Genomic DNA, 23,887 nt, shown 5'->3' with positions numbered 1-23,887 from the left:
GACATTCATTTCTTAATAATGTTTCATTTTGTTTAAGTGATACGCCTTTTCTATGGATTTCTCTTCTGAATGAATCCGAAAAACTTACAGGAGCTTTAAAATTCCATGTAAAGAGCATTTAAAAATAAAATCGTAGCCCTACGGAGGAACCAACATAACTGAATTATTGTATTTTTCTTTATCAATTTCCATAAACAGGTAACAAATCTACCAATGCACTTTTTTTCGATGTCTTTTTGGGGTTGTGATGTGGACAGCAGTGGCAGAGGGTGGGCTCGTCTGTCTGTGTCGGCCCCAGTGCATGGAGGCCCCAGCAGGTCGGGGGGGGGGGGGGGGGGGGGGGCGGTGGCTCAGGGTGCCAGAGCAAATGAGCTCCATTCATTTCCCCACTTCGGCATATGGTGGCCCATTGTCCTCGGCCACAGAGGCAGAAGTGATGCAATTTGTTGGCATGTCCTGTCATTTTCACAAACTGCCCATCCCACTGAGGCTAAGGCAAGCAGAAGACAAGCAAGGTCAGCTTGTGTTTTCTCCCAATCCACACCACATCACACATCACACACAACCATTATTAAGGCATAGTCAATATTTTGATAAAGAAAGTCAGAAACAACAGGATCAATGAGAGTAAATCTTCCAGAAGATTATATTATACAGTATCTGTGTTAATCCCTGTTGTTTTTCAGGTTATAACCACAGCTTATCCTTATTTACAGAATGAGATTTAGGCTGATCTAGGCATTAGGACATGATAGCCTCCTTCAAGGTATGCAAAGACATAAACACATATAGAAAAACAAACAAAACAAAGCACGTAAAAAAGAAATCAAAATCAGCGTAGTAGAAATAAACAGTGAAACCGCAGATTTGTAAGTGAGAGTAAAGTGGGGCAGCCACCCCTGACATGTTCCTGTTTCACTATGCCAAGCATGAGGCTAATGTCTGACAGGAGAGGGGAAGGAGTCTTGTTTAACTTCCTAAAAAAAGCAAACTTTTGACATGAGGTGCACAATATATACCAATGCAGCAGCATAAAAAGAAAGAAGGTGTCTAGACAAGGCTGCATTTAGGTCAGACGCAGGAAAACATATGATCACACAGTCATGCACAAAACTATGGTAGTATATGGTGTTGACAGGCGTCTGGATCACTGGGTCAAAAGTCACTGAACCCATTCCACATTGACATTTGTGTGTGTGTGTGTCTGTGTGTGTGTTTGTGTGTGTTGCATCCCCTGCTTCACAGCGTGGTTTCACTCAATACTGGCCCGTGTCAGTTGGAGGTTTTGGTGTTCATTGTCCACACAGCGTGAACCAGCCACACCCCGCTCTCTCTGGCGTACGCGCTCTCCGGCGTGTGACGGGAACGTGGGCTTTCCACTGAGCTCCTGGAGAAGAAATCAACAGAGGAGTGGAGCAACTTCAGACACAAGTCAACTTCACTTCAGCCACTCCGAAGATTGATGACGTTGGCCCTCGTCTCAGTGGCTATGGGAAACAAGTGGCCCTCAGGAGACTCATTACGACTCGGCAAGATGCGGACAATGGAGTGACACTGCTCCTGATTACTAGATTCATCATTTGAATTGGTCTGGGTGTATCTTTCACCAACTGTCAGCAAGAGAACTGTACCAGAATTAGTCATGACCTGTAATGTAAGAAAAGCTAAAGAATTCTCGCAAAAACTGACGTAATGCGCTTTCGTCACATGCAAAAACATTGGGATAATCCATCTCATCCCCCCACGCAAACATTTAACCAGCAAGCTTTGGTCCATCTAATACCCCAATCATATATCCCTGACCTCAATCCTGGCCACACTTTTTTCTTCACCTCCCCCCCTTTTTCTTCCAGCGACCACGCTGCGGTAACCATGCTGCGAGATCCCTCTCCGGCCCTATCCTTAACCCCATTTCTACCCTCCGCCCCCGCCTACCCCCCCCCCCCCCCCCCAACCTGTCAGGGACCGGCTTCCCATGTCCATCAACGGGTGATGGATGAGGTGGAAGGTCGTCACCCCACTCTCCAGAGTTCACAGATCCTATCAGCCATGCAGACACCTACGAATCATAGTGGGGGACTTAGATGAAATTATACATTTAGGGAGAGCAACCTTGACCAAAGGATCTGGTTCCTTGCAAAATTTGCTTTTAGAGAGATGTGTCATCGACAATAAGTCATACTTCATTTCATGAGCTGTCAAGCATTTCTGACACTGTTTTTCAAGGAAGCCAAGCAGGAAGGACATTTTGAAGTTTGCATGGTAAAAGGAATACTTGGCAGATTATGAATTGGACTCATCAATGGGAAGGATTGTCTCTTAAATACACTTTTTTTTCATGCAGTGTTGTTCTTGCCACTTTTATAACAACAATACAATTTGGCTGCTTATAGTCAGAGATTCAAGTATGATATTCCAGCCATGTCCTCAAAGTTCAATGTTTGTCCAGACCAACAAATACTGACTCAAGTGAAGTCCCTACCCTTCACTTTTTAGACAGTAAATCATGCTTAATTTAGCTCCATCTAGAACTAAAAAAGTATTGAGGTATGCGGTAATACTTTTAAGTTCATTCTAAATCCTTTTTGTTTTTGGCTTTACATTTGTTTACCTTGTTCCATGAAGGAAGATTATATCTTCTAGATCAGAAATGCGTGTCTCTTCTCTTTCAACCTGTCAAAAAAAAGCCTAGTTTTTTCACCTACCGGGTGAACCCCAGCTGCCACCCCAGTTGTCAGCTTTGTTTTGAAAGAAAAGTTGTGGCTCATCGGATGAGAGAAAGTCTCTAATGTCCGAGTGCAAGTGAATACAGCCAGGGCCATATCAAGGATTTCCTAAATACCGAGGTCCAAACATGTTAGGGGGGTTCGGGGGACACCCCCCGAGATTTTTGGGATTGTCATGATCTAGTTAGGTACTTTTTAAGTCCTGTGGGGGGTCACACATTGGATAATATATTGATTTCAAACCATGTCAGTGGGCTGACAATGTCAGCATAAATTATTTTTGAAAGTGTAATACATAAGAATCAGCTGATTGTTACTATTAATGATCTGGACATGCAGAAGAGGCTAAAATGATCACAAAACATTGTCAACATTCATTTTCCATGTCTCTCTCCTTTCCACAACCTGCAGCCTCTCTTCCATCTTCTTTAGTCTCTCTGTCTTCTTCCTGTTCATTACTCTCTCTGTCCTCTACTCTTTCTCTTTGTTCAATCTCTCCCTCGTTGTTCACTTTTTGCTCCTCCTCACTTGTCGCTCCTGCCAGTGAATTAAAAGCAATTCAGCAATTCAGTTCATTTCACTTGTTTGTTTGCATTCTTTTTGTCATTTAAATCTGTTTTGTTTGATTCTCAAAAGAGAAAAAAGATGTAAACAAATTGTGTTTTATACAATTGTATGTTATTATGACATTATAACTGCAATAGATGTATGTTGTTTTACAGTTATGCCTATTGTAAATTAAGATTATATATATATATATATATATATATAGATAGATAGATAGATATATAGATAGATAGATAGATGGGGTTATTAAGCCTACATTCTTTTGTGTGACTGTAGCTGCAGTTCCTCCCTGACTTCCATCACTTTCTCTCTCTCTTTCTCTCTGCCTGTCCTGTCTCTTCCTTACCAAAGCTGAACTTCGACTGACGTAGTCCTTTCATTATATCTGAGTCAGTGTAAAAAGAAAACAATACAATGTTATATCTCCATTGTTTTACTCAAATTATAATGAAAGAAAAGCATTACAACATTTGTTAAAAGGTAATCCTTCTGACATTGGATGAATGTAATTAACTTTAGCTCTCTAGCTAGTTTATTCACGCAATTTAAACCAAAGTATAGCCTATAGCTGCAATATAAGTTAGTGTGCATGTTGTCGGACGTCCACTGACTAACGTAGAGCGTTCACACAGGATCTGCTGGTCATATGATGTCCTGATGAATAGAAACACAAGCAGCCCGTCGGACTCAGATCTGTCGATACCTCATCACTCCTTCGCTGCTCTGGTACAAGCCCGGGCTAAGGTGGTTTGTTGATACATGTCGTCTTCTTCTGTTTGCTTTAATCAAGGCTACGTAGTTATGCAGCGCCCCCATCGGCAGTAAATGGAAGTACTACAAGGAACCCCGTTTAGTGCAATTATTTCACACGTTTTGTATACACAGCTCGAAAAAGATTACCGAGGTCCGGACCTCGGTGACCTCAATGGTAGATACGGCCATGAATGCAGCACAAGACGCACGTCTTGTAACCCCTCCCCAGGGCCCTGGCGCGAGCGTGGAAATATGATTGGCGGCGATTTCATTTGAAAGGTATGGCGCAAAACAAGAAGCATTCGGACCCAATTAGACGGGTTATGGCTAGAAAGGATCCGTCTATTGTAAATATGACGTCACGTTCTCGTTCTAACTCTCGTTGTAATAGGAGCGGCTCGGTTGTAATCGGAGCGGCTCGGAAGCGCAGTCACGTGGCTGAATGTTTACGTTTGGGATGGCGAGAAACTAAACTATATTAAGTATGTAAATACTTGTTAGCGGTCTTGCTGTTGAAAGAAGAATGACAACACTGTAGATCAGCAACACTATGGTTTATTTTGTATTCACAGGCAAGTCAACGTTGTTGCAGTAAAAGTCCCAAGATAGCTCCTGGTGCAATAAAATGTATGTTGCATGTTACTGCTGTAGATGTGTTTACCTCTTTTATATCCCGTTGGGTAGTTTAATCTCCAGCAATGCATCATATTCTATAATATCATCATATATGTGTAGCTTTGTCTCTGTCTTATCTTTCAAAAGTAAAGTGAAACAGCTGTTTTCAGCTTTGTGATGATGTATTTTCCAGCTGATCCAAGAGGCTTTTTAAACACCTTACTTGGCTTAAGAGGGAGGGGAATTTTCTCAACACATAAAAGAACACTTTATCCTTCAGTTTATCACAAACATTACATCAACACATTTGGAGATCCTAATTTGAATCCAGTCTGTAATTTGATATTAAGGTTTTATGTCATGAATCGAGTTTTATGTCATGAATCGAGTTCAAGGTTAAGATCATCTTTATTATCCTATGTACAAAAATTAACATACAACATTAATATAACAGTAACGAATAAAACAAAATAACATTATGCAACTCTGATCGTCTTGCTGATACTTTTCAAAGTTACTTTTACATTTGCTCTACTTCTCCTGCTACTGTTTGCTCTGCTTTCAACTTCTCTTTCAACTCTGCTCTTTACTCTGCTTTCCCTCTTTCCTCTGTTCTCCTCTCCTCATCTTCTCCTCAGACTATCCTCCTTTTGCTGTATCCTCTCCTCTCCTGTTCTCCTCTCCTCATACTCTCCTCCTTTTGCTGTCTCCTCTCCTCTGTTCTCCTCATCTCCTCTCCTCCTCAGACTCTCCTCCTTTTGCTGTTAGATATTTAGACTGTAATGACAGCTTATGATATACTTTTTATAACTACATAAATCACATGCAATGGATTAAAAACGTTGTTTTACTTACCACCTCTTTACAGCTCCATTCATCTCCAAGCTTCCAACATTCACCTGGCGGTGGTGCCTTGGATGAAAACAACTTTTGATATGATACAATACAACAACAATAGTTAACACCTATCCACAGCAATAAGCACAATGAGAAGACTATGGTCTCTTTTATACCAATTTATATTGGAGTGAAATGAACTGTGCCATGTCACATAGGATTGGAATGGATGATTGGCTGTGTTTTGTGAATATAGAGGAGATGGCAAAAGTAAATATACTTAGTTCTTACCTAAAGCATCTATCCTCCTCTTCGTACCCCTGCCTGCTCCTCCCGCATTAGACTCTGGGGACTTAGCTTTTAAAATCTTGTTCAAGCTGTCCACTCTGTAGTTGGATCTCATGACCTCAGCTTTATGACCCACCCGGCCTGAAAAGGGGTGTCTACGATGGCTGGTACTGAGAGGTGTTATGGTCCTCTTCTGCCTTTTGTGTTTGGGGGGCGTGAAGGTGAGAGGAAGACTACTGTCATGTGGGGTGTGTTGCTTTACGTCCTCCAAAAGATCATTTAGTCTTCATATCACTGTACACATGAACGTCTCATCCTGTAGGTGGTATGTGTGCTCAGTAATTTCCCGCAATAAGGTCCCACACTGCTGTCGTTTCCTATCTCTTGAGGACTTTGAGTGGTTACCACTGCTCTGATTACAACGAGAGTTAGAACGACGTCTCTTCCCGCGTCCCGCCCACCCCGACCCTTTCCGATTACAGCCGAGCCGCTCCGATTACAACGAGAGTTAGAACGAGAACGTGACGTCATATTTACATTAGACGGATCCTTTCTAGCCATAACCAAGTAGACGGAAGGAATGAGGTATTTGCGGTCTACAATGACAGAGAAGAGACTGTCAAGTTTGGCTGTACTCAGCATTGAATCAAAACGTACTAAAGCTGTTGATCTTAATAAGTTTGTGAGGCGTTTTGCTCAATAAAATGGTAATCACCACATTCAGCTGTAATAGACATGTCAACTTGATGCTCTTCTCACGAATGAGCATACACAACTGTTAAGATGATGACCTTACGTGTGTAAATATGTTTTTTCTTTGTGGGGGTCTGCCCCCAAAAAACAGTTTTAAGTCCTGATAAAGTCAAATAAGACGGTGTGTAAAACTACACTGCCCAGCCAAAAAACAACTTTGATTTAACTAGGACATAATAACTGCAGTATAAAAGAATGCATGACTGAAGTGATGGAGACCATCAAACAAAAAGAGGAAATAACAGGTCAAATCAAGCAAATCCCCCTCTCAGATTCCACAGCAACCAGAAGAACATAAATACTGACTGGTGATTTGATTAATCAGATTTGTGAAGGAATAAAAAATGCACAGTGCATTTCCTTAGCTGTGGATGAGTCCACTGACACCACTGAAAATGCTCAGTTGCGGATGTTTGTGAGTTTTTATGATGAGGCAAAGGGGGAGTTTATTGAAGATGTGTTGGGCCTGATGAACCTCAGTGGACACACAAGGGGGCAAGACATTTATAAAGCAATAATGGGAATGCTGAATGAAAGAGGGAGCAGCTGCCTTTATTCATAACTGTGCAGCTCTTACACTGCGACTCTGAGGGATCAAGGGGATCAAGGGATCATACAGATTATTTTTATTTTTGCAACCTCGTGTTAAGAATCTTGTTGCAATTATTTAAAAGTTTGAATGACCGTAATAAACGGACCTTTGTCTTATTGAAACATTTTTTTGGACCTTTAAGATTTATATTTGAGTACCCCTGTTCTAGATTCTGCAGAGGGTACACAAAGTGACAATGCACCATGCTGCAAAAGTAAAGGATTGTTTGTTGAATTCTCTAGCAGTGTGGAGTGTGGAGATTTACTGCAATGTCCTAACAACAAGACTTCCTCTTATTAAATAGATACCCTACACTCTGTAGAAAAATAGAAATGATTTCCTGAAAGTGATTTCCCGTAAAACGCAATGAAATGTGATTGCACCCTGATATAAACTAGTGCAGTGTCTCACCCCTGACCGACCTTAAATTGCCTCTTGATGCCTATGGCACTGTAGGAAAAACCGAAGTCCTATTGGCTCATTTCACATATTTCCTGGTAAACAAAGCTAGGATAAGGTTGGGAGTTTGAAGTGCTGAGGTAACCAGAGACAGGAAACTCAAATGCTGGATAAGTATGTCCCTAGTCTTCTAGGATCAGAGCACATGGCAGCCAACAGAGGCTGTGTTTGCTCTCACTCATATCATTCTGTCAGAGGTAGGTTGATATACTATAAATACACAAGAAAAAATAAACAATGCACAATGGCGTCAAACCTTTCCACTGACAGGGGCATAGATCAATGTTATTTCCCGCTTTTGCAAAAATACTTAATTCCCCTTATTTAATCAAGCGTCTCCTTTGCCCGGGCCCCTCCAGCTGATTTACGACACCCGCTGCCTTTATGAGTACCTGTTTCATTTTCTTGTCTCTACTCTGACACCTAAAGTGATAGGAATTTTATGCTTTTGATAACAATATGAGTTTCACTTTGGCCCAGGAATTCATGGCCCTGTCGACGGCCAATAAACAACACCAGCACGGGCGAAAACATTCACAAGCTTCAACGGCAAAGCATCCAGCCAATGGGATTTACCTTGCGATGGAAGCAGAAGGGACTGAGCTAAGAATAGAAAGAAAAAAGGGTGGGATCATATATAAAGGTCATGTCAGTGAGAGTGGAAGTGCAAAATATTTTCCGGTGTCACCTCATCAGGAATCATAATTGGTGTGCTGTCATATGAACATTTTGATAATGTCACATGAACATAAATGCCATGCTTTGACACACTGTTCTTCAGCTATCATAAGTATGTACAGCAGGGGATCTCAAACATTTTCATGTCACGAATCCTCAAGAAAAATTCATTACATGTCATGGACCCACATTTGACTTTATCCCGTGGCAACAGCAGTGTGAAGATCCATCTTTTTGTTGGTTAAGGGACAAACTATGGTGTTTACCTAACCCACTGTCTAGAAATGGTAATCTTCATATCATTGCAGAATATGTTGGCATTTAGGATCATTTTGGATTTCTGTGTTAAGTGCACAATATGTGAAACGGATCGGCCAAAATATGATGGTCTTAATCTGATCGGCTAACATCTTGCTACAATTTAGCTTTTTATTAGCTGAAAAATAAACGATTTGAGTGTAAACAAGCTGCCTGTGAAAAAATATGGTCGTTGAGGCCGTCTCTTACTTCCATTCTTACGTGTCAATTGCTAATGCATTAAAAAAGAACGCTTTGCCCTGACTGAATCTTAAGAATTATCATTTGTTGAAACAGTATGTATTTCTTTGCTGAAGACACATTTAAAATACTCCTGAAGCGAAGACCCCAAGAGGAAACTCAGCACTCCTGAACTAGAGCTTCTGTCTAATCCGTCACTGGCTGTAGAAGCAAAGTGTGAGTAATTATAAGTAATTCATAAACAATTCTCATATGCTTATGAACATTTTCTCCTGAATGGGACCAGTAAGTTTTGGGTAGATTTATATTGACACTTCAAACATTCCATTGACAAATTGGCATTTCTGCATTTTTGCCAAAACCTGCTGGTTACCTAGGCGATGACATTAAATCGAGGGAAACGGCTCTTAATGCGGGATAGAGTCAAACAAAGATGACGCACTGTAACGGCCGACCAAATCTAGGGAATAGGAAGTAAAATGTCAAGCATTTTAAAAGAAAGCTGCTGTAAACTGTGGTTATGGTGACGACAACGAATCACTGCCCTTCCCTGAAGGTCTCTTTGTTCCAACCCCTCCTGGTCCTCACTAAGTGAATATTATTGGGTCTGAGTGAAAGGAAGGAGAAAGAGATGTTTTTTGTGTATCCCTACTTCAGCTCTATGTGTGTTTGGCACTAAGGCCTCAACAGAGCGCAAAGAAAAGAAAAGGCAGGGTCACGACAAGCATTCCGTGCTAAAGGGGTGTGAACTGGCACAGACTCTTGGCATTGGCACAATGCATGGTGGGATGGCAGCGCCCAGGAGCCTCCTGACGGAGACAGAAGCTGCTTGGGGCCAAACCAGACTCTCAGTGGGACCATATAAGAAGACGGGAGGGAGACCAGATCAGAAGCAGAGGGGAAAATTGAGACAGATTTTCTTGCAGGTGTTGAGATAATAGACGGACAAATGATCTAATTGTTGGAGCGTTTTGGGGAGGGGAGGGGGGCTCAGATGGGTTGGGGTGGAGGTCCAGAGATCACAGGGTAGCAAGATTTGAATTACAAAGGCGAGCAAGTTGATGTATGCAAACCTGAAAAACCATGACAGACACAGGAAGTCTTTCATATGCTCTCACCTTATCATCCACTATTTGAAGAGGGCCATTATGTCCTGGAGATTTACCCTGACACCTGGGAATAAGCTGAGTTGTTTTGTTCCCTGTATTTTCCTCTAGCACCACCGGCAGGTCCTTATCCAATAAAATCACACATTTTGTGAACCGGCTCAACACTTATTTACAGACCTTGAGCATTTTAAGAATATGTTTCTTTACTTTGGAGATCACCTGTCATTTCTTGAAATACCACAATGAGGTCCTCATTCAAATGAATCGTAAAGCCTTTGGTAATTGCCATCATAAGATCATCCTTTCAACAAATACATACATTTCAGCCCTTCTGTACTAATAAGCAAATGTTAGCATTCTAACACACTGAAAAAGGATTATAATCACGATAGACATTAGCTACTAAATCTTAGCATGTTAGCTTTGCCATTTTGAGCACATTAACATTTGGCTAAAACACAAGTACTGCCTTACAGAGATGCTAAAATGGCTGTTGACTCTTACTGTGTGGTAAGACGGAGAGTAAGCAAGGGAACAAAATAATAAGTTGAAGAGTAGAGTAGGCTACCAAGTTAAAGTGGACCTATCATGCTATATTTGACAAATATATTGTAGGGCCATACCTATACAAAACATGTCTGTGAAGTTTTTTTTTCAAAATACCAAACGGATCACCCATTGTAGCCATGCCTCATACTGCTCATACCCCCCTTTTGCAGCCCTGTTAGAGAAAGGCAGATTTTGGGTCCTTTGCTTGAAAAAAAGAAAGAAGAGGAGGCGGAGCTAATGCCTGTTCAGAATTCTACCGGAGATAAAGTTGAATTTGGTTGTGAAAAAACGCCATCCTTTTTAAACCACGTCAAGGATTATTTCTGAAATATTATGGAGCTCAAATGCTTTTTCTCTTGCAGGTTTATCACAAGGTGAGTTCCTTTTTTTATTTCCTGCTTTTTAAACACATGTGCTCTACAGTACAGGTTAGCTCTGAGTGTTAGCGAGGATTGCTAATTTAAACAATAACGTCCAAAACACATCAGGCATTGTTTCTGATAGCAACTTTCTGTGGGTCCGCCGCCAAATTGACGTCAGTTCGGATGGAATCTGTATCTGTTTGTTGTACACCCGTTTTTAAAAGATTTGGGTACGGAGGAAAAGAGAAAGGGTTTTATTTTCTGACGCTGCGTGAGTTCCCCGACACACCTGGGACACATATTTATGTATAAAAGACATCACAAAATGCATTTTGCATGATAAGTCCCCTTTAAGTTAATATAATTATTGGGTGAAGCTAATTGATGCTACCTAGCTAACACAAGTTGTGGAATGCAACTCAACGTAATTACATTTACTTTAATATTTTTGATTTGTTGCACTTTGGAGCTACTTGTACATTATTTCATATTTATAGTCCATTCGCTTTTCTTGGAAAATATTGTAATCTTATTTGACAGCTTTATTTACTTTGCAGATGCAGATGACTAATACAAAAGTAATTAAAATCAGCTTCACCTTTACCAGTTTCAAAAGTAAAGTGTAATCAATCAGCCGCAATGCATCTCTAATTATAATCCAATTATATTATATATTTCTGAAATTGGCTATTCTTAATGTAATGGCACTTCAATAATATGTTCATGGTAATGCTTTTAGACTTTAATTTCAGGACATTGAATTAATTCATATGTTAACACTAGTATTTCAAATTTTACTTGAGTAAAAGATCTAAAAAAACATCCACCAATGTCTAACAGCTATTATACAGTTGGTATGTTGTCTGTTTTGGGATTTACAAACGGTCCACTGGTCAATTTCAATGTATAATGCAAAGAAACAATTTGCTTATCTTTTAATCTTTACACACCTTTTATAAGTCTTGTGATTTATGAAAAGATGCAACCATCCTTTTTTGGTTCATATCAATTTATATTATATGCATTTATTTAATCCTTATGTTGTGTTTCAAGTCAACATTATATAATAACTATGCTCTAGTTTTTTTATCGGAACAAGGCTTCATGATCTCTTCCACAACAGCTATATAAACACTACAAAACTTATTTTGACAATCTTAGCCAAGTCTGAATGTCTCTAAAAAAAAGTGTATCATTTGGTGTTCGGGTCTGGGAAGACCCAGCCGAATTGTTGTAGGTGACTTGGGGTCAAATGTTGCCCAATCAAAATTCATCTTTGACTTTAGACACCCCAACCCCACCCCCTTCATCCACTGTAACAATAATTTTTCGCAACATGCACCTGGTCTCCCATCCCTCTGCCCCCCTCCCCCCACGGGAACTCAACCTTTCAGAAAGAATATGTACACTAACACTTGAACCTGAACACACACATGCACGTGTGCAATATGTGGTGTAATGTGTTTTCGGGCCATACAATACAATTACAACAGGATCGTACGGTTATGAATGCATTATAAGTTAGTTATAATGTAGTTAAAACAATATTGGATGATAGTCATTTTTTGTGTGTTTTGGACTGAAATAAATCATGGTTCAAAATTGAACCGCGAACAACATGAATGGTAACAGCTTTCGAACACAACACAAGGGTTAATATTTAAGTATTTAATAATTAAGTATGTAGGTAATATTCATCATCAGCAAACTAATGTAAAGTTATAGGATTCAGGGTTCATCATAACAGTATAAGCCTGCCCTTAATTTAGATGTATGGGTATATTGAGGATTGTTTTAACTTTTGAATAAATAGTGTACAATTATATTTACAACAGTTGCATTGAAATGTTTTCCTTTCTTTCTTTTAAATATGAATGTTTTCCATTCATTTTTCATCCTGACACTTTTTGTGTATCACCACCTACTGGAGGTCAAACTGGACAACTGCATTACTTTCTATTGCTTGTTCATGCAGTGCAGTGTATTTGTACATACTGTATTACATTAAAGTTGCAGACCTTTAACACAGAAACAAATCTACACACATCCTAATCAACAAGCTCCATTTTAAATGATTCAGAGACACGGCTCGGCCCTATCCATATTCTCTGGTGAGAGAAAGCCAGGATATATTTGGAACATCACACTTTTAAGAGCGTGAGCTTCGAGTCTCCTGGGTCATTTTCTGTTCTGGTCTTAATTGAGAGTGTTCTGGAAAAATCATTACTATATTAATGATTTAACACAAAGTAACTACCTGCTTTTTTCCAGGAGGAAAGGGAGATTTGCTTCGAATCAATACCCATGCACGCTCATTATAAGGGGGGTAAAGTTATAGTAATTAGGCAGACACCAATAACTTTTTAATGATCTTTGTTTTTAATTGCATATTATCAGGTTGCACAGTCTGTGTGTTTATACCCAAATATAAGATAATGGTGAAGGGAGAAGTAGATTAAAGAGAGGAGGCACCTGCAAGGTTTTTTACCTCAGCAACAACAGCGGCACTGATAGTCTACGGTGTGCATTGGAGAGGAGAGGATGAGCATCTTTTCTTTTCTTTTGTGCATCAATTTTCCAGTAATGTGCCTAATGTGTGTGTGTGTCTGTTTGTGTGTGTTTTGAAATAAACACTTCCCTTCCTGCTGTCTATTAGGCTGAGGAAGTGAAAGGACTGTCACGAAAAATGGTGTGAGAGAGTTTCAGAGAAATTAAAACATTGATATGCTAGTTTGAGTCATAGAATGGTAGAATTGAATGCATTCTTTATTCAAAAGGATTCAACACAGGTGAACCAAATATTATCAGCAGCACCAAATCCAAAAATCATCAATCAGTACCAACACAATTCCCCACACAGTATCATCACAAAGTGGTTAAGGTACTATGTTTTGGTGCCTTGAATTAAGCCATCCCCATCTTGGTTATTTTGAACCAGCAGTGACACAAAGTGGTGGTGTCAAGGCAACTGAATGTTGAAAATTGAACTGAACTGAAATCACACTGTAAAAGGGTTAAAGTTCCAACACTAAACATGTAATGTAAAGCATCAAGATCGTACAACGTGTCAATCACAAGTTAGCAACACCCTTATTTATATTAATTGTTTTATCATGTATTTTACTCTAAATGGGACCCTAATGTACTAAATGAAAACCCTGTTGTTTTGAAAAAGACTTAAAACTATAAATAGAGATTATTGGTTTGAAAAAATGTACCAAGGCAATTTACCAAGTGACAAGTGAGTCATTTTCTCATGGACTTCTATTCAATTGGACTCCTTTTTGGAAACAGTAGAATCGACCCCTCCTGGCTATTGGAAATAATGTAAGTTTGAGGCACTTCTGCAATTCAGATCTGTTGTTAATTTAACCTCTATTTCAGCTGATTGTAGGGAATCTTGTCTGCCAGCATGGCCTCGAAAGGTTCTGTTTTGCCACAATTAAAAAAAGCGATAAAAATATGAATGCAAAACCCTTAAATGCAACGGCAATGGATAGCCATCGCCATCTGTTAGCTCTTAAAGGGGAAGTGGTGTACTCAAAGCAGTGGAGGGGTGAGCATCTAAGAGAGAATAGGGAGGGTGGGAGGGAGCGGGATAAATGTGGTGATAGAAAGGGCCCAGGAATGCCAGGCTGGCAATCCAGGACTGCTCTGAATAAGTAAGCCAGCCAAGAACCTTTTTTTTCTTCTTCTCCTAATTCTGCCTGATGCCTTCCTTTACCCCCGCCCCATTCGCCCTCCTCCCACCCTTCCTCCCTCGGCCTGTTCGCCCTGGCCCGCTCCCCGAAACTCCGCGGCAGATTGTCGATTCAATGACTCCCCTGTCAGGTGATTATCTAGGAGCTTTAATGTAATCTTCCACTCACACGTACCATATTTCAATTACGACTGCCATTGTGAAACAAGCTGCATATTCAATTCGCCAATCGCCCCGCAGTCGCCTCAACAATGTCAACTGTAAAAGAACGCCAGCTGAAGGCAATTATGCATGTTTTCAGAGCCAATTATGATCGCTCTCACGGCGGCAGTTATGCCACGAGCTAGGGAGTGTTCAGACATTTTTAATTTAATGACAATATGCTCGTGGTAAGATTCAGCGTGCAGCCCCCACTCCCAGGCCTGCCATCTCAGCATCTACAGAGGGAACCATTAAGGCAGATAGGAGAAGATTATGGCCTCTCTCAAGGGCCACACTGGGGGCGCAGGGAGGGTCTCAGCAGTGCTGGGTAGATGGTATCCACTCATCCTCTCCGCAGGATCACAGCTGGCAGGGCTGCGTCCGTGCAAGTGCGGCAGGCCCGTTAGCTCGTCTTCCAGTTTGGACTATGCCTGCAGAGGGAGTATAAACTCACACATCGCCACAGCAGGCCACAGACTGAGAGATGTTGTAGAGAGGGATCAGAATACACTATGCAGGGCTTCTTTTCTCCATGTTTCTGACATGCAGGCCCTAACATCACTGGGTCTGAAGGCTTTGAGAAATTGGTCTTGACTGTTTTTGGTTTTAGACTTTGAAAACCTGTGAAAATAAAATATAGTTAATGAGTAAAGAGGTCTCTGTTTATCCCCAAAATACACACACATTTTTGTATTGAATGTTCTCAATGATAAATATATATATATATATTTATCATAATGTGACATTAGTAAAACAAATCTTGTCCAAAATGCAATGATATTTAAATAAAGGGCTACATATTTACATATGACAAGCTTGGAAACATCATATACTTCAAATAATGCAATAAATACAATAATTAATAAATCAATGAACTACTTATAATGTGTGAACACTAATTAAAAAATGTAAATCAACCTTAGAATAGTATTTTAAGGGCTATTCTCCATACATTATTACGGAATGATTTTCCGTAAACAGTTACACAGATTTGTATTTAACCATCACAGTCTTAAAGAAGTGTTTCTAGTAGTAGAGATATCTTCCATCGTTTTGGGCAAGACATTTAAAAGCTCCATTCTTCAAATAAGAGAATGCAGGTTATATCTGAGCCTCCCTCCCTCCCTCTCCCACTGGGATGTTTGTATAAAACCCAGTCAGTTCTCAGGGGTAGAGGTTGACAGCAGAAGACATCGCCCCAGTCCCTGGGAGATTGGCGAACACAACACATATATTAATGCATTAAATGTGTTGACTGTGTTCAGCCCAGGGATGTAGAAGGGAGAGGGAGAAAGGTTAGGGGGAAGAAGAAGAAAGGGGAAAAAAGCTGTTGTAATGTATGGTGTTGTCTTGTATAGCGTGTCTGGCAGCAGGGGGGGTTGGGTGGGGGGGCTTGGAGGAGTGTCGGCCAGATTATAAGGCCTGTGGTGAGAGATGAGGGATGGTCGACTTGTAAACAAGTGACAAGCGTCCTGGATGACAATTCCTAATCCATCATAGTGCTGTCAGCGGTGACCGGTGAGGTGACGGACAGGACCCAGGAGAGGGGACAGCTGCTGCACGTCAATCCACATCATAATTTGAAAAGCTTTTCCATGAGCTGGAAACAGGGAGAGAAAGAGAAAATAACTCATACATCTCCACTTTTTGCCACCTTTTGCTAATCTGCCTCCATCTCCTTCCCTCCCTCCTGACTTTTTCTTCCTTAAGCTTTCTTCCTTCCCGTTGAGGTTAGAGATTATGTCGGTTTCTGATCCTTCCGGAAAACAAGGACCTATAAAAAGATGGCTTCTTTGAACTTGTCTTTGCTGATGTGACTTTATTCAGATAAATATTTTAAATCAAGCCACAAATGTCAATTCCAAAACCACCTGTCACATTATGTTCCCATATGAACTGATATAATAATAATAATAATAATAATAATAATAATAATAATAATAAATGGGATTTATATAGCGCTTTTCTAGACCCAAAGACGCTTTACATTATGAGTCAGGTCGACAAACAAAACAAGAACAAAAACACAAACAAAAACAAAAACAAAACAAAAACAGAAAAGCAGTCAGGAGGATGTTGGTTCAGAGGGGGGAGGGGCGGGTTTAAGGATAAGCAGAGTTGAAGAGGTGGGTTTTGAGACGGGACTGGAACAGGGTGAGGGAATCAGACTCACGGAGGTCTTGGGGGAGGGAGTTCCAGAGCTTCGGGGCTGCCACAGAGAAGGCTCTGTCCCCGAAGCTCCGGAGTTTGGCCTTGGGGATTGAGAGCAAACCGGCTGAGGTGGATCTGAGGGACCGGGGTGGTTGGTAGAGGATGAGGAGGTCAGTGAGGTAGGGGGGGGCCAGATGGTGGAGGGCTTTATAGGTGAGGACCAGGAGTTTGTAGTGAATGCGGTGTGAGACGGGAAGCCAGTGGAGTTCTTTGAGGACCGGGGTGATGTGATGCGATGATTTGGTGTGGGTGAGGAGTCTGGCGGCTGCGTTCTGGACACGCTGGAGTCTGTTTTAGGATGTTGTGCTGATGCCGAAGAGGAGTGAGTTGCAATAGTCAAGGCGGAAGGAGATGAAGGCGTGAATGAGTCGCTCAGCTGCGGGGCGGGTGAGAGAGGGACGGAGTTTGGCGATATTGCGGAGGTGGAAAAATGAGGTTTTTACAACTTGGCGGATGTGGGGGTCGAGGGAGAGGGTGGGGTCGAATATCACGCCAAGGTTGCGTGCCTGGGTGGAGGGGGAAACAGGGGTGCCATCGATGGTGAGTGTCAGGTTGGGGGTTTTGCTGAGGGTGGATTTGGAGCCGATGAGGAGGAGTTCAGTTTTATTGCTGTTGAGTTTGAGGAAGTTGTGTTGCATCCAGGATTTTTATTGCAGTCAGACAGGATTCGATGTGTGTGAGAGGGGGGTTGTGTGGGGATTTGGTGCTGAGGTAGATCTGTGTGTCGTCAGCATAGCAGTGAAAGTCCAGGTTGTGATGGCGGAGAATCTGACCAAGGGGGAGGATGTAGATGATGAAGAGGAGGGGGCCGAGTACTGAACCTGGGTGACTGAAGCTGTGGTAGAGGAGTGATTGTTGAGGGAGATGAAGTGGGATCTGTCGGAGAGGTAGGACTGGAGCCACCTGAGTGCAGTACCTTCAATACCGATATCCCGGAGTCGGGTAAGCAGGATGGTGTGGCTCACGGTATCGAAGGCTGCACTCAGGTCAAGGAGGATGAGGATGTTGAGGGAACCGGTGTCAGCAGAGGTGAGGAGGGAATTGAGGACTTTGATGAGTGCCGTTTCTGTGCTTTGGTGAGGACGAAAACCAGACTGAAGGGGTTCAAAAAGGTCATTTTTTTTGGAGATGGCAGTGGAGTTGTTTGGAGATGATGCGTTCTATTGTTTTAGAGAGAAAGGGGAGGTTGGAGATGGGGCGGTAATTACTGAGGGAGGAGGGATCCAGACCGGGTTTCTTGAGGATGGGAGTGACAGCAGCAGTTTTTAAGGCAGAGGGAATGGTTCCTTGGGACAGGGAGGAGTTGAAAAGGTTGACAATGTAGGGGCAGAGGACGGGGAGGCAGGACTTCAGAAGAGGGGTGGGTAGAGGGTCAAGCGAGCAGGTTGTGGGTTTGGAGGAGCTGATCAGTTGGAGTATTTCAGGGGGGGTAACCAGAGTGAACTGGGAGAGAATGCCGTGGGGAGGAGGGCTCGGGAGGTCAAGGGAGATGGAGGGAGGAATTGTGGCGGTGGATGTTGGGGGAGATGTTTGTGTGTCAGATGCAGCGGATAGGGAGTGATTAATGGCAGTGATTTTGTCAGAGAAAAACTGGAGGAATGAACTGCATGTGGAAGTGGAGGAAGAGAGGGTGTCAGCACGGGGTTTGAGGAGCTTGTTGACGGTGGAGAAGAGGGTCCTGGGGTTACGGGAGGGGTCGATGAAGATGGTGGAGAGGTAAGCAGATTTTGCGGCATTGAGGGCGTCTCTGTAGGTAGTGAGATGGAGTTTGTAGGAATCATGGTGAACTGTGAGGGATGATTTCATGGTTAGGCGTTCAAGCTGGTGGCCGGTTTGCTTCAGTTTACGGAGTGCAGGGGTGAACCAGGGTGAGGAGGTTTTAAAAGTGACATTTTTCCTTTTGAGGGGGGCCAAGCTATTGAGGGAGGCGAGTAGGGTTGAATTAAGGTGGTTGAGTTGATCATCGGGTGAGCTGAGGTTCGAGTCCAGGGGGAGAGTAGAGGATAGCAGGTCGGAGAGGTGCTGGGGATCGACAGAGCGTCAATTACGGAAAGTGATGTTCCTGGATGGGGGGGGGGGCGGCGGACGGGGGAGGCGGTGGTGAACTGTATGAGTTTGTGGTCAGAGAGGGGAAAGGGGCAGGGGTGGAGGTCGAGTACTGTGAGGTTGGTGGAGCAGACAAGGTCAAGGATGTGTCCTTTATCGTGGGTGGGGAAGGTGACATATTGTGTAAATGAGAAATTGTCCAGAAGGGAGGAACATTCAGAAGCGTGTTTGCAGGTGGTGGAGTCCATGTGGATGTTAAGGTCGCCGAGGAGTAACAGACGTGGGGAGAGGGATGAAGCAATGGTTAGGAGTTCAGTGAGATCAGAGAGGAAGGAGGGGTGTGGTTTAGGGGGGCGGTAAATGAGGATAACTGTCAGTGAGGGAGGGGTTTTGAAGGCGAGAAATTCGAAGGATGGTACTGAGGGGAGGGTGAGTTCTGTAGTCCGGATGTTCTGGTTGTAGATGACAGCCAGCCCACCACCACGGCGTGAGGGGCGGGGTTTAGTGATGTAATTAAAACCAGGTGGGGATGTTTGATTGAGCGAGAAGAAGTCATTGGGTTGTTGCCAGGTTTCAGTGAGCAGAAGGAAGTCGATGGATTTGTCCAGGGTGAGTTCGTGAAGGATGTGTGCTTTATTGTTGAGTGACCGTATATTTAGAAGGGCAAATTGGTCAAGTGGGGGGTTGTAGGGGTGGTGTTAGGCTGGAGAGGTATGAGGTTGTCTAGGTTAGCAGCGCGGGGGTGGGCATGAGAGGGGGGGCAGTGGAGCAGAAGAGGGGGGCTTGATGGTGGGGAGAAATGGCTTGTTATATGTGTTGGAGGAGGGGAGTGGGATCCGCTCCAGGTATTCCGTGCAGCTGGGAATGTAGGTGAGCGGGGGAGAGTGTAAGAGGAGCAGTAGGAGTTGCGTTCTGATGACGTGTCAGGTGTGCAACAGTGCGTTGCGTGGAGCAGATGGATGCAATGGATTGTCCGTGCTGAAGGTAAACAAAACTGCGGCGGGTGCTTCGGTGAATGTAGCGGGGGGTTGACGAAGGAGTCCAAGATGTCTGATGACTGAGATGGAAGACGGAGTGGAGGAGTTGGTCAATGACAGCAGCTGTGAGATGGAGTATTTCAGCATGATGACAGGCGGAATGGCTGGGAGCAGTGTGATGGCAGCGATAGCAGCTAGCGGGCTAGGTTCACAGAGGTGGAGGATTGTTGTGGAGACTAGGAAGATCCACGACATGGCAGGAGGATGTGAGCAGCGGGACGGGACAGATGCACCCCAGAGATGAAGGCAGGAGGCAGAGAGAGTCCACGGTTGTTGCGTGGGACGGAGACAGACAGTAGGCGATGTAGCAGATAGCAATAGCCACCCGGCACGTTGATGGCTACGTGAGGGCAGCCGGCTACAGCCAGCAACGGAGGCAGAAGTCCAAAATAAGTAAAAAATGTAAAAACAATGTGCATTGCATTAAAGATGTGTAAATGCAGGGCAGTGGTCCAATTCGAAAGATTGAAGAACAAATGGTAGCTGAGGGTGATAGAGGGTGACAGAGGCGGCGAACAGTCAACGCCAGCGTCCTCTCCAGCAGCGAAGCAAGTATACCTCAACAATGGAATTATAAGAACTTAGATTTGATCAAAATCTTGTTGTAAGTTTGATTGTTTGCCTTTATGTCATCAAAATGTCACCTGCTTATTTGTTTATTGCTGCTGCTTTTAATGTTTGTTGTTCGTTTGTGTTAAAACCCATACGATTCTGGATTTCCTTCCTAGTTTGGTATAGAAAAATATTGAGCAATTTAAACTTAAACCCTTATGTTTTGCTGACTTTTGCTTAACATCCTTGTTTTTTTGTAATTCCAAAGAACTGCTGTTGTTGTGTCTCGTCAAATCTGTTAGTTATGTTTATGTATTTTGTCTGTCATTTCCTGTTTTATTTTGTACTTATCTCTTGTCTTTCATTTCAGGCCCTGTCTTCTTCCTCCCCTTGTGTATTTTTCCCACCATCATCAGTGTCTGCCCCGCCCCTGATTGTAGTCCTGTCTCTCCCCTGTCCTGTGTCAGTTCGTCTTGTTTGTTTCCCCGAATGGTCGTGCCAAACCTCAGCTCTGAAAGGATCGCTTTTCACTCATGTCAGGTTTTGTTATGTTTGTTTATTTTGTTAGGCTTAATTTTGTATTATGTCCTCTTTTTGTTACGCTAGTTTTTTCCTCCTTGTGAGCGCTTTTTGTTATTTCCACTACCTACTCTGTTAAGAGGGATTACCTGATCTGTTATAATAAATACACTTTTTTATTACATTCAAGACTTTGTCTCTGGGTCGTGCATTTGGGTTCATCAGTTTGTGTCGAGGTCCTGACAGAACGAACAAAGCGCTCCAGACTGCTTTGTTTGCCCAAGGCAGTTTAATTCACCAGCATCAAGAACAGCTAACAGCTATTGGGCACGGAGTAAGAGGTTTGTCGGACCGCCAGGAGGGTTTGCAGACCGCCGCAACCGCACAGGTCAATCAGCTGGCGACACAGCTTCAACAGATCCTCACCCGTCTAGAGACTCCAGATGTGCCGACGGTGCCACCTCCCGTAGATCCTGCAGCTGGCCAGGCCGAGGTTCGCTAAGCATTTGTTCCACTTCGGTTGGCATCACCAGAGAGGTTTTCCGGGGAGTCTGGAAACTGCAGAACGTTCCTGGTCCAGTGTGATCTACATTATTAACACAATCCAGCGGCGTATGTTTCAGAAGAAGCCAAGATCGCCTTCATGGTCTCCCACCTCACCGGCAGAGCCACGGCATGGGCCACGGCATGGGCCACGGCTGAATGGGCTCGAGACTCTCCCATATGCAGGTCGTATTCCGCTTTTTACGACACAATGACCCGGGTTTTTGATCAGACCTCAACCTCCGGGGACCACCCGGACTCTTATGCAGATCCCGCAGCACTCCTACCCTGTCATAGATTACGCCATAACATTTCGGACCTCAGCCTCGGACAGTGGCTGGAACACCCCCGCATTGATAGATGCGTTCATGAACGGACTGTCAGATCCCATAAAGGATTGCCTGGCTCCATTGGAATTGCCTCAAGACCCGAAAACATTAATTTCCATGGCTACTCGAGTGGATAATCGTCTCAGAGAGAGAGAGAGAGAGGCGTCGAGCCACACCTAGACCTCCAAGCCACCAGGGGCGTTTTCCTGAGAATTCTTCTCCGCCAGATTCTCCAACTCCAGGAACATCGCCTCCACAAGCACGGGAGGAACCCATGACCAACGACCGGGATTTCCCCAAAGGAAAAACAGCGCCGACTACAGGAAGGAAGCTGTTTTTACTGTGGAATTCCGGGTCACCAGCATGCCGCATGTCTGGGAAAAGGACAAGCTCACCGGCTATGAGATGAGCAAATTCCCCTCGAAATACCCTCCACGCACACCTACTCAGGTAACACTCAAAGGTAGTAACCAAGAACACACACTAGGGGCACTGATTGACTCTGGGGCCGACGAGAGTCTTATGGATTGGAAGCTAGCCAAACTACTTAACCAAGGCTATTCCTTTGGCCCACCCCATCAATGCTCATACTGAGCCCGTTCAGGTAGTTATTCACAATGATTCTGAAATGTTACAATTTCATTTATTTAATTCCCCTCAGCACTCACTTGTATTAGGATCCCCCTGGTTAAAAAACACAATCCACACATTGATTCTTACTATCCCATACCCCCAGCGACAATTTGTGGTGGAAGTGGATGCCTCCAATGTGGGAATAGGAGCAGTGTTGTCCCAGAGATCCACCAAGGAAAACCGGATGCATCCCTGCTCCTACCTGTCTCGTAAGTTGTCTTCAGCTGAGTGGAACTACGACGTAGGTGACAAGGAGTTGCTAGCGTATTTGTATTTGTTTCCCTGTTTGCTGTTACAGAGGACATAGGGTTAGGGTTAACAAAAAGGGATTATGTAGAAATACATTGTTATAGCAAATCATAAATTACTCAAAGTTCCAATCATGAAACACACAATAGAGAGTTACAGGGAAATCAATAACAACATATTAGCCAAATTAGAATTTATGGATTTTTGAAGATACTTAAAAGACTTAAAAGAGTATGAGATAGTTGTGGCAGTTTGTGATTTGTGAAAAACAAGATTCTACTAGAAATGCTTGTTAACGCCAGGTGTAAAGGGGCACTATGAGTATGAATCTTCCTCTGGGCTGTCGGCGGGCTGATTTAGTCGCCCATGTTGGGTCAAGGCCTTCATTCTTTTCCTAAAGGCCTCGCTTCCCTGCCAAACCGGGATTTCCGATTGAGGGGGCCTCAATAACAACTTTGATGTGGACGGCGTCCTAGAGGGTGAAGTGAAAGGCGAGAGGGAGGAGGCCCGTACAATGGCCCGACCTTCCTACTGCATCTGCACAGATCCCACTCTAAATGGTCACATTGATGCCACTGCTTAGCTCTTTGCTGCGAGTCCTGATGGAGCCAACACTTGGGGGGACTGGGACACAGCAAAGCCTGGGCACCTGCCAACAGACAGGGACAAATTGATTGAGAGCAAGCCAGCTCTTATTGCATTTAACCCCTCGCACTTACCAGTTGGTTCTGCTTAAAACCACACGTGAGTAAACTGGAACGGAAGTGTACATAGAGGAGCTGTTAAAACAAGTTTCCTCCAATCAAATACGAACTTTTATACTTATTTGTCTGTCATTATTGATGTTTGTTTATATTCTCTCCTATCTCTATTCAGTTTAAATCCTGTTATGTTTAACACAATCATTGGAAATTCTGGCCTTCAGTCTTGTTGTCTCGGTTTGCAGGGACACTTGTGAATAAATACGCTTGCATCGTGCCAAAGGCACTTGTGAAAACAACGATCTATTAATGTATAATTATTGGGAGCAGACAATGTGCTTTGACGAGTGAGGGTACATTTTTACAAAGCTCGGTCCTTG

General features: G+C 43.2%; 2 long non-coding RNA genes across 2 annotated transcripts; one reads left to right on the top strand and one right to left on the bottom strand.

The window, feature by feature from the left end:
• Window positions 1–5,050: 5,050 nt before the first annotated feature.
• On the bottom strand, window positions 5,051–5,876 carry LOC307013141. The gene is made up of 2 exons (XR_013800868.1): window positions 5,790–5,876; window positions 5,051–5,573 (listed from the first exon to the last, which is right to left on the bottom strand). It is a non-coding gene; the product is annotated as an uncharacterized lncRNA (long non-coding RNA).
• A 13,905-nt stretch (window positions 5,877–19,781) lies between these two features.
• LOC307013344 lies at window positions 19,782–21,241 on the top strand. The gene is made up of 2 exons (XR_013800946.1): window positions 19,782–20,585; window positions 20,904–21,241. It is a non-coding gene; the product is annotated as an uncharacterized lncRNA (long non-coding RNA).
• Window positions 21,242–23,887: the final 2,646 nt, after the last annotated feature.

Source organism: Notothenia rossii, assembly GCF_949606895.1.
Source record: "Notothenia rossii genome assembly, chromosome: 7".
NCBI lineage: Eukaryota > Metazoa > Chordata > Actinopteri > Perciformes > Nototheniidae > Notothenia > Notothenia rossii.
This window is presented reverse-complemented; position numbering and strand designations above follow the sequence as displayed.